This window comes from Mus caroli, unplaced genomic scaffold (assembly GCF_978045245.1).
Source record: "Mus caroli unplaced genomic scaffold, Mus_caroli_1 scaffold_6, whole genome shotgun sequence".
Lineage (NCBI taxonomy): Eukaryota > Metazoa > Chordata > Mammalia > Rodentia > Muridae > Mus > Mus caroli.
The window spans coordinates 82806401-82818494 of NW_028227261.1; the positions used below are offsets into that span (position 1 = coordinate 82806401).

Sequence of the window (12094 nt, forward strand, 5' to 3'; positions counted from 1 at the left end):
ATCACTTATTCATATTTGATTGGCTTTTTACCTACCTCGTTAAATCTATCTATCTATCTATCTATCTATCTATCTATCTATCTATCTATCTATCTATCTATCTACATCTACATCTATATAAATGCTCCCTTAAAATATAAGCATCTCGAGCTCTTTTTCCTCTTTAACAATGCCTGCACTACCAGAGAAATCTAGTGTTTTCTATTTGTTTGATATATAATCATTCACATTCATTTTCCCCTGCCAGATGAGGATATATATATATATATATATATATATATATATATATATATTCCTAAATACCACTCTATAAAGGTGAAATTCTAATGTGAGAAAAAGAAATAACAGAAATGAAAATACCTAACCTTAATGAATTTACTCTGGCTAAAGTTCTCTCAGTTGTTTGCATTTTGGAAAACAAATGGAAGAAAAGTTTCTGTGATAGATTTTCGTTGTGATCTGCCTTTTTTTTTTTTAAGTCCAACTCAAAGTTTATTTAAATGTGAACATGAAATTGTTTTAATAATGGACTTAGTTCTTTCTTAGGATTGATAGAAATCTTTTACCCTCTTAAACCAGGTGCTAAAGGGGAATATTAAGATGAATATGCCTTCTGTGCCAATGGAAGATTGAACCAAATGATATATTCAGCCATATGGTCTCATCTCAGCCTGACCATCTGCTGGCTGTTCACTTAAATATATTATCTAGTTCACTGATTCCCAGCTGAAGAAAAGCTACCGGGTAAAACATATATCCTGTAAAACAGTTAGCTAGCTAATAGCTATAGTGGCATAGCTGAAGAGCACTATCTTCTTAGAATAAACGTTGCACCCTGGGGAAATAAATTCATTCAAGGTATCAATGTCAACTTGAGTTTGGAGAAATAATGCTTTTTATATGTACAAAAAAGAAATATAAGGAGAGTTCCACCTCTAAGACTTGACAACTATGAGACCAATGTTATTTGTCTTTATTTGTGGTTTGCCCTTGAGGAGGTACTAAATACAAATTAGATACAGCCATATTGTTCCATTGTCACCCAGGTATGTAGTTGTCCTTTGAGACCTTTTGTGGCTGAGATAGGCAGACCATGAATAAGTACATGGTCTAGAATTTCTATTCAGTCCTCTCTTGATGTAAGCCATGATTTTTCCACAAGTTGTTGGGGAACGTTCTTATCTTCATTCTTTCAAAGGCATAATTAAATGATATATTTTGCTTTAATGGGTGTTAAATAACTAACTGCCAAACATCTAAATGAGTGAATTTTAACTATTTCTCTGTTAGATCCCCCAAATCCATATCCCACATAATGCTAATTCTTCACTAAAACTACTCCTACTATGAGTCATGTGAAACAGTAATTTCACTCATGACAGAAACACTATCGTCAGGAAAAAGTTTCAAAAGTTTTCAAAACTAGGTGAGAAGCTGCTTATTGAGAGCTTTTCCCCATTTCAGTCTCTCATTCAAGCAGCTTATAAGGACACCCAGTATCCCCATTATCTACAGAGGTGTTTCAAACATACTGTCCTTGTCCTATCTATCACTAAACACAGCCACTGTCAGCAGGGCACACACTCAAAGATTAACACAGAAAGTAGAGTGAATTACCTGGGATGACTGTAAGACACTGTGTTGACCTGTCATTCTAAGTTGTCTACAATATCCACTTGAAGGACTTTTCACATCATCAGTTAATAACATCTCTTTGCGTATGCCTATGTATGTATGTATGTATCTGTATTTATCTATTTAAAGGGCACATCCTACAGAAGTCTAAATCAGGACTCTATTCCAAATGGCATAGCTAGCAAGTGAATAATTCTCTTGAAGAGCCCTGATTTTAAGCAGGCTGGAAACAGAGCAAACTGGTATTATAGTTAAGCAGTCTCTGTTAAACCTCAGTGTTCAAGCTCAGAGGGAAGATTTCAGGAGGGCCAGCTTCATATTGAGCTAGCTCCAGGTACAGGAAAGGCCTAAAAGAGAAACCACTTAAGCAACCATTGCATTGCTTATCAGTTGCTTTATTCATTACTATCCATGAAACCTCAGATCTGAGGTGTTATGTAGACACAAGATTTAAAGCAAATATATTTTAATTTGATAATACACATTCAAATTATTTTTCCCAAATTTGTCTACTGCAATAGAACATAATTCTTTAAACTTACAATATACTAATCTGCTAACTACTTACTCTAGCTATTAAAGTTACTTCCAGATAAGGAAAGTGCCTTTTTCATGCAAATCTTATGATTATAGGGGGCATTTCTTTCTTATATATATATATATATATATAAGAATATATCATTTATATTTCCAATGCTATCCCAAAAGTCCCCCATACCCTCCCCCCACTCCCCTACCCACCCAATCCCACTTTTTGGCCCTGGCGTTTCCCTGTACTGGGGCATATAAAATTTGCAATTCCAATGGGCCTCTCTTTCCATTGATGGCCCACTAGGCCATCTTTTGACACATATGCAGCTAGAGACACAAGCTCCGGGGTACTGGTTAGTTCATAATGTTGTTCCACCTATAGGGTTGCAGATCCCTTTAGCTCCTTGGGTACTTTCTCTAGCTCCTCCATTGGGGGCCCTGTGATCCATCCAATAGCTGACTGTGAGCATCCACTTCTGTGTTTGCTAGGCCCCGGCATAGTCTCACTAGAGACAGCTATATCAGGGTCCTTTCAGCCAACGCTTGCTAGTGTATGCAATGGTGTCATCATTTGGAGGCTAATTATGGGATGGATCCCTGGATATGGCAGTCTCTAGATGGTCCATCCTTTTGTCTCAGCTCCACACTTTGTCTCTGTAACTCTTTCCATGGGTGTTTTGTTCCCAATTCTAAGAAGGGGCAAAGTGTCCACACTTTGGTCTTTGTTCTTCTTGAGTTTCATGCGTTTAGCAAATTGTATCTTATATCTTGGGTATACTAAGTTTAGTTCTGTGATAGATGAAAATATTTGTGGTGTCAGTTTCCTTCTATCATATATCATGTATCATATATTATTATGTACTACATATCATATGTCACACACACACACACACACACACACATATATATATATATATATATGTGTGTGTATATATATATATATATTATTGAGTATAAATATGGTGGTAGCTTTTTCTTTTCAATCACATTTAAATAAAGAAGGGACTTGAAAACCAAAAGTAAAAAGACAAGAAGAAAGATAAAGAAAAGGAGAGGAAAGAGAAGAAAAAAGTATGGGACAAGGAACAGGAATGTTGCTAATGTGGAACATATTTCAAATCCTGGCTGGAATTCAATGCTTTGATTTGTTTTAAATGTAGGAGTACTAGATACAGCAAAATGTAGCAACAAGCTTCCCATGATCTCCACCTCTAGGCCATGTTTACCTGTTCTTATTCCATCCTATGATAACCAGTATTCAGTCCTACCCTATCCAACACATTCTGTGTTCTGGCACAGCCTGTTGAGTCCTTCCACTTGACTTCACCATGCCTGTACCATGCTCAATCCTGAGACCTTACCTGGTTCTCACATCTGGGAGCCTTTTCTGAGCTGGCACCAATGTCCATGTTATGTCTTCAGTCTAATATATAAATCTTCCACACCAGTTCAAGGCTCTATGTATTCCTGACTTTATTATGATCACTCTATATCCAACCTTGAAGCATACCCCAATCTGCATATCCTCTGTTCTGACACAGACTGCTAGGTTTGCCTGTTCAACCTACTAAACCAGCATGCTCCCTAATACCTAGACATACCCTGTGTTTCACAACCAAGTCCCTTAAACAGACTAGTTAACCCACCTGTACCTTTCCTTAACCACTTTGGGTCAGGTGGCACACCCTGAGTACTACCTTAACCTGCTCTGTCTATATCAAGCAACCTAGTGAAAGAAGTTCATTTGCCCAGATCTTAATGTAAAATTACAATATAAAATATCAACTTAGTAGGTCCTACCAAAATCCACTAACACTGTAGAAAATATTCTCCAATAAGAATCATTTCGGTAAATGCTAGTCTGTTCAGGTGAGAGTGTGGACAGCAGAGGCCACACAGATTCTGGGGCAGACTCTCTTTCAGCTCCAGACATCCAGGCACCTTCCCTGCCAGAGGAGAAGTGTCTGCCCCACCTGGGACGGCTTTGCCAGAGCACCTGGGGGAGCCATCTCTGGTCTGAGATCTATCAGAGACTAGACTGTGTAGGTGAGAGTGGCAACTACAGAAGCTGCACAGTTTCTGGGACAGGTAGAAGCAGCATTGCTTCTGGGACAGGCCCTGTTTCGGGCCTTCATCTCCTACCAGGAGGCAGGTCCGAAGGCCAAATAACTGTGCACATTTCCTGTAAGTGGAAAGCTTGCTTGTAGAGAGTACTCTGACCAATGAAACTCAGGAGAGAGCTAGTCGCCCAGTTCTGCTGATAGAGGCTAACAGAATCACAGGAGAAACAAGCCCTAAAGAGAGACAACTATACCAACGAACTCCAGAGATTACCAGATGGCAAAAGACAAGCGTAAGAATCTTACTAACAGAAACCAAGACCACTCACCATCATCAGAACCCAGCACTCCCACCTCAGCCAGTCCTGGATACTCCAACACACCCAAAAAGCTAGACCCAGAATTAAAAGCATATCTCATGATGATGGTAGAGAACATCAAGAAGGACTTTAATAACAAACTTAAAGAAATACAGGAGAACACTGCTAAAGAGATACAAGTCCTTAAAGAAAAACAGGAAAACACAACCAAACGGTATTGGAATTGAACAAAACCATACAATACCTAAAAAGGGAAGTAGAAACATAAAGAAAACCCCAAATGAGACAACGCTGGAGATAGAAAACCTAGGAAATAAATCTGGAACCATAGATGTGAAGGTTAGCAACAGAATACAAGAGATGGAAGAGAGAACCTCAGATGCAGAAGATTCCAAGGAGAACATGGGCACAATAATCAAAGAAAAACAAAATACCAAAAGACCCTAACTCAAAACATTCAGGAAATCCAGAAAACAATGAGCATGAAGATTTTCAACTTAAAGAGCCAGCAAATATCTTCAACAAAATTATAGAAAAAAACTTCCCAAACCTAAAGAAAGAGATGCCCATGAACACAGAAGAAGCCTACAGAACTCCAAATAGACTGGACCAGAAAAGAAATTCCTCTGGACACATAATACTCAGAACAACAAATGCACTAAATAAAGATAGAATATAAAAAGCAGTAAGGGAAAAAGTTCAAGTAACATATAAAGGCAGGCCTATTTAGAATTACAACAGACTTTTCACCAGAGAATATGAAAGCCAAAAGATCCTGGACAGATGTTTTACAGACACTAAGAAAACACAAAGGCCAACCCAGGATAATATAACCAGCCAAACTTTCAATTACCATAGATGGAGAAAACAAAGTATTCCATGACAAAACCAAATTCACAAAAAATCTTTCTAGGAATCCAGCCCTTCAAAGGATAATAACAGAAAAAAAAATACAAGGACAGAAACTACGCCCTAGAAAAAGCAAGAAAGTAATCCTTCAACATACCTAAAAGAAGACAGCCACAAGAACAGAATGCCAACTCTAACTACAAAAATATTAGGAAGCAACAGCTATTTTCCTTAATATCTCTTAATATCAATAGACTCAATTCCCCCAATAAAGAGACATAGACTAACAGTCTGGATACACAAACAGGACCCAACATTTTTCTGCTTGCAGTAAACCCATCTCAGGGAAAAAACAGATACTACCTCAGAGTGAAAGCCTAGAAAAAATTTTCCAAGCAATGGTCTGAAGAAACAAGCTGAAGTAGCCATTCTAATATCGAATAAAATCAACTTCCAACCCAAAGTTATCAAACAAGACAAGGAGGTGCACTGCATTCTCATCGTGCTCATAAAAGGTAAAATCTTCTAAGAGGAATTCAATTCTGAATATCTATGCTCCAAATGCAAGGGTAGCCACATTCATTAAAGAAACTTTAGTAAAGCTCAAAGCACACATTGCACCTCACACAATAATAATGGGAGACTTCAACACACCACTTTCATCAATGGCCAGATTGTGGAAACAGAAGCTAAACAGGGACACAGTGAAACTAACAGAAGTTATGAAACAAATGGATTTAACAGATGTTCTACAGAACATTTTATCCTAAAACAAAAGGATACATCTTCTTCTCAGCACCTCATGGTACCTTCTCCAAAATTGACCATATAAGTGGTCACAAAACAGGCCTCAACAGATACAAAAATGTTGAAATTATTCTATGCATCGAATTAGATCACCATGGACTAAGGCTGATCTTCAATAACAACATAAATAATAGAAAGCCAACATTCATGTGGAAACTGAACAACACTCTACACAATGATACCTTGGTCAAGGAAGGAATAAAGAAAGAAATTAAAGACTTTTTAGACTTTAATGAAAATGAAGCCACAACATACCCAAACTTAGGGGACAAAATGAAAGCATTTCTAAGAGGAAAACTCATAGTGAGCTATGAGTGCCTCCAAAAAGGAGCTAGAGAGAGCACACACTAGCAGCTTGACAACACACCTAAAAGCTCTAGAACAAAAGTAAGTGAATTCACCCAAGAGGAGTACACTGCAGGAAGTAATCAAACTCAGGGGAGAAATCAACCAAGTGGAAACAAGAAGAACTATTCAAAGAGTCAACCAAATGAGGAGCTGGTTCTTTGAGAAAATCAACAAGATAGATAAACTCTTAGCCACACTCACAAGAGGGCACAGGGATAGCATCCTAATTAACAAAATCAGAAATGAAAAGAGAGTCATAACAACAGATCCTGAAGAAATCCAAAACACAATCAGATCCTTCTACAAAAGGCTATACTCAACAAAAGTGGAGAACCTAGATGAAATGGACAAATTTCTAGACAGATACCAGGTACCAAAGTTAAATCAGGATCAGATTAATAATCTAAACAGTCCTTTAACCCCTAAAGAAATAGAAGCAGTCATTAATAGTCTCCCAACCAAAAAATGCCCAGGACCAGATGGGTTTAGTGCAGAGTTCTATCAGACCTTCAAAGCAGATCTAATTTCAGTTCTTCACAAACTATTCCACAAAATAGAAGAGAAGGTACTCTACCCAATTCATTCAATGAAGCCACAGAAAGACCCATCAAAGATAGAGAACTTCAGACCAGTTTCCCTTATGAATATCGATGTAAAAATACTCAATACAATTATTGCTAACCGAATCCAAGAACACATCAAAGCAATCATCCATCCTGACCAAGCAGGTTTCATTCAAGGGGTGCAGGGATTGTTTAGTATACAAAAATCCATCAACATTATCCACTATATAAAGAAACTCAAAGACAAAAACCACATGATCTTCTGCTTAGATGCAAGGAAACATTTGACAAAATCCAACACCCATTCATGATAAAAGTCTTGGAAAGGTCAGGAATACTCAGCTATTAGAAGGAATGAATTTACGAAATTCCTAGGGAAATGGATGAACCTGGAGGGCATCATCCTGAGTGAGGTAACCCAATCACAAAAGAACTGACATGATATGTCCTCACTGATAAGTGGATATTAGCCCAGAAACTTTGTATACCCAAGATACAATTTGCAAAACACATGAAACTCAAGAAGAACAAAGACCAAAGTGTGGACACTTTGCCCTTTCTTAGAATTGGGTAGGGGAGGTGGGGGGGAGGGTCTGGGGGACTTTTGGGATAGTGTTTCAAATGTAAATGAAGAAAATACCTAATTTTTAAAAAGTGTAAAAAAAAAAAAAGGAAAAAGAAAGGGATCATGAACACACTCCCATTCACAATATCCTCAAAAAATATCTAGGAAATGGTCCTAACCAAGGAGATGGAAGACTTCTATAAGAAAAACTTTGTACCCCAGTGGAAAGGAATAGATAATGAAAATATGTTCAATGCTCTTAAATTGTTAGAATTAATATTATGAAATGAAGATTCTACAAAAAAAAACCAATTTGCACGTTTAAGTGAATACCAATCAGAATCTCCCCAATATCCTTTACAAAAATAGTATTCTAGAGTACATATGAAATCATACAAACACACATACACACATACACACACACACACTTGCAGACATACACACATTCAAATGAATAGGTGAAAAGAAACAAAAACAAACAGAAGGGAAAATTCTGGGACCACTGTTCCAGACTGCAATATATATTACAAAGCTATGATAACAACAACCACATCATGGTACTCACAGAAAGAGATATTTAAACCTATGGAACAAAATAGAAAACCCAGACATGATCTCATGTAATTATATGCATTTAATATAAACAAAGATGACAAAAATACACATTGAAGAAAAGACATCATATGAAACATATGGTTCAGAAAAAAATCTGTATGCCCATGTCACATGTAGAACATGAAATTATATGTGCATAAGAATTAAATTAGACATTGATGTGCTCCTGTATAAAATTTAAGTCTGAATGGATCACAAACATCAGCATGAAACACTAAATGCTGAAGCTGATAGAAGAGAACATGTACTATACATGGTACAGGTATAGGAAAGGACTTTCTGAATAGGATTCTGTTTTCTCTGTAATTAAGGCCCTCAACTAATAAGTCAGACCTCAGAAAAACAGAAACTAAGACAAATTCTGTAAAATTAGGGAAATATTTAAATTAAGAGGAAACCTAAAGAGTGAAGAGAATTTTTGATATTGTACAGGATAAATATCTATAATATAAAACAAATAAAAGAAAAGAACAATAAATCAAGAAAACAACTAACCAAATTATAAAACCAAATATGGATCTGAATCCAGAGTTCCTAGAAGAAGAAAAAAATGGCTATGACATATCTCAAAAAATGTTCAAGATATCTATCAAAAAGGTAAATGAAAATTAAGAAACTTTGAGATTTCATCTTTCCCAGTCAGATTGACCAAGATAAACAAACAAACAAATAAACAAAACCCTCAATTTTGAGAAGTAGAGAAAGGAAAACTTACACTCAGTCTTGATGTTATTGTGACCTGGCACAGCCAGGATGGAAATCAGTGCAGAGAATTTTGAACAAGTTAAAAATTATCTACCATATGACCCAGCTTTGGCTCAAATCCATGGCCCAAAGGATTCACCATGCTACTCTACAGGTATTTGTTCGGCATGCTCTCTGCTGCGAGAAGTGATAGGCAAAGAAAATGTAGTGCATATATAGTTTTTAATATTATTCAGCTAGAGTGATTTAAAGCAAAATCCTGAAATTTGCAGATAAGCTCATGGAATCAGGAAATATTACATTGAGTAAGATAATCCACACACAAAGACATAAGCTATATGTTTCCCCTATTTCATGTTTCTAGCTCCAAATTCTCAGATATGAATATATTGTCTGAAATAATCACAAAAACCAAGAATGTTAAATGGGGCCATGGATAAAGACATGTTCTAAAGTGGAAAACAGCAAGATACAGAGGATATCAAGGGGAAATGGGAAATGGTGGTGAATGTGTCTTTAACTATAGTGGGAGGAAGGGAGACAATTAAAGGAGAATAATAGAAGAAGGGTAAATAATAGTAAAGTTATTTGAAAGGGAATCACATCATTTTATATTAATGTAAGATTAAGATGATATATGTATATCATATTAATCTAAGATTAATATGATATATATTTATATATATATATCAGAGATGTACATATAAAACTAGCCACTTATAATGATGATTTGTTCAAGAGAATATCTAACAAAGCTTCCAGTACCAGACATGAAAAATCTTCTTTCAAGTTGTTCAGGGGAATTCAAGTGACTTCTTAAACATGATAGATTATTGCTTCCCTATCCTTGGTTGCTTCCAAGAAGTTGAAAGTAAGTTCTTCTGTCTGAAGACATCATGCTCATCAGACACAGGACTTGAAGGACTATAGCTTAATGTGACCTGAGAAGCCTTCTCCCTGAGGATCGTCTTTAATAATACCAGAAGGCCCCATGGAAATGTCCAAGGGAGAAAAACAATTAATATTCATAACAACTGTGATGCCTATGACCCAAAGCAATTACTAGCATGGTAAGAGATACTAGTTGAAGTAATTGCACTTGCCAACATTTCTCTCTATTAGACTTAAAGCCTGCTTAACAAGAAATAAATTATGTCTGATTTAAACCTAGCCAACTACCTGTGGCTAGAGATGTTGTGGATTTTAGAGGAGAACCTACTTATACTTTCATAAACATATATAATTAGGGAGTGCATTTCAAATACTTATTTGTATGTTCACAGATAAGTTTAACTCTCACTCACCTCTCCTCAAAGAAGCTTCTTTATGCCACAGGCAGACACCATTACAAAAAAGCCACAACCAGTAAATATATAGAAAACAACAGACCAGCTGGACATGGTGGTGCACGCCTTTAATCCCAGCACTAGGGAGGCAGAGGCAGGCAGATTTCTGAGATCGAGGCCAGCCTGGTCTACAAAGTGAGTTCCAGGACAGCCAGGGCTATACAGAGAAACCCTGCCTCGAAAAACAAAAAACAAACAAACCAAAACCAACCAAACAAACAAAAAAGAAAACAACAGACCATGTGGGGTCCAACCTCTGTTGATACATATATAGTAAAATACTTACATTTAGGCTTCAGGAAATATCACAGAATAGGGATCATAAATCTTATAGAAGACAGAAGACCTGAATTTCTTCTGTGAGAGCATATCTTCTAGATATGAGAGAACACCACCTATGAAATCTGAACAGAATAGCTGCTTGACAAACTCTAAACCACAACATCAGTTGTTAAGCCAATATGGAGGGTGAATCTCATAGGGTTCCATTCCTTGATGAATACACACAGGCAATTAATAACTTCTGAGAGAGGAAGAATTGGTATCCTCCAAGGATTTGGCCTCTAATTGGTTATCCAGTCCCAAGGAATATGCACTGAAAAAATAAATACTAAGTGATATATCATTTTTTTCTGTCCATTGACTTGTTTAAACATTAATTTTTCTTTTACAGAATTAAAGACAGAACTCCACAAGACAGTTATTTATTAATGTTTCCTTCAAAAACAAAAACTCTTTTTTATTACCTAAAATTTTACCAGGATTTATTTTTTATTAGATATTTTCTTTATTTACATTTCAAATGTTATCCCCTTTCCTAGTTTCCCCTCGGAAAATCCCCTATCTCCTCCCCCCTCCCCCTGCTCCCCAACCCACCCACTCCCATTCCCAGTCCTGGCATTCTCCTATACTCGGGCATAGAACTTTCACAGGCTCTAGGGCTTCTCCTCCCATTGATGGCCGACTAGGCCATCCTCATCTACATATACAGCTAGAGCCACATGTCCCACCATATGTTTTCTTTGATTGTTGGTTTAGTTCCAAAAACTCTTATTCCTGCCCCTGGATGCACTGCAGAAGTGGCTGCTGTGTCACATATGCAACAGTAGGTGGCAGAACAGAGAAAGGCTATGTTTACACTAAATTTTCTGACCTATAAATATCTGAATGATTAAAAATCTAATATTCCCAGAAAAAAAGTGGGGGGGGGGGCACTGGAACAGGGAGCTAGCCTGAGATGGGCACCAATCATATGCTAGGCAAATCAAAATGAATGAAAAGCAAACAAGACACACGAGTGAGTAAAAGACAGGCAGCCAGGCAGGCTGGATGAGGAGAGAGCCTGAAAGAACAACCAGACTGGTGCCATAGGGCCCAGACAGAAAATTAGGCTGAGATGAACACCAGTCTATCACTGTGCAGGCCTTGGGGGAAAGGCGTGTAGGCCATGCTACAGATGACCCCTGCTGAGTATCATAATGCACAAGCAGGGCATAACACTCTGGAGACCACTTCTGAGACAACACCAGACACTCCAAGATCCTAGACACCACTCAGAGAACCAAGTAAGTGGTGGAGTAATGGAAAAGAAAGAGAAATAGATTGGTGTGGGCACAACGAAAAGAGACAGAACTTGAGACTTACAGACAGTGAATAACAGACATATGTGAGTAGCTGGTGAAGCCACCTGGGACTCTGGTGAGGTCCTGGCCTAGGATGTCACTGGAAGTCATGTCTAGGTTCATGGCCC

General features: G+C 37.4%; 1 non-coding gene across 1 annotated transcript; it reads left to right on the forward strand.

Annotated features, from left to right (window-relative positions):
* Positions 1–11399: 11399 nt before the first annotated feature.
* Positions 11400–11531, forward strand: LOC115031013 (small nucleolar RNA SNORA17). The gene has a single exon (XR_003836603.1). It is a non-coding gene; the product is annotated as a small nucleolar RNA SNORA17 (small nucleolar RNA).
* Positions 11532–12094: the final 563 nt, after the last annotated feature.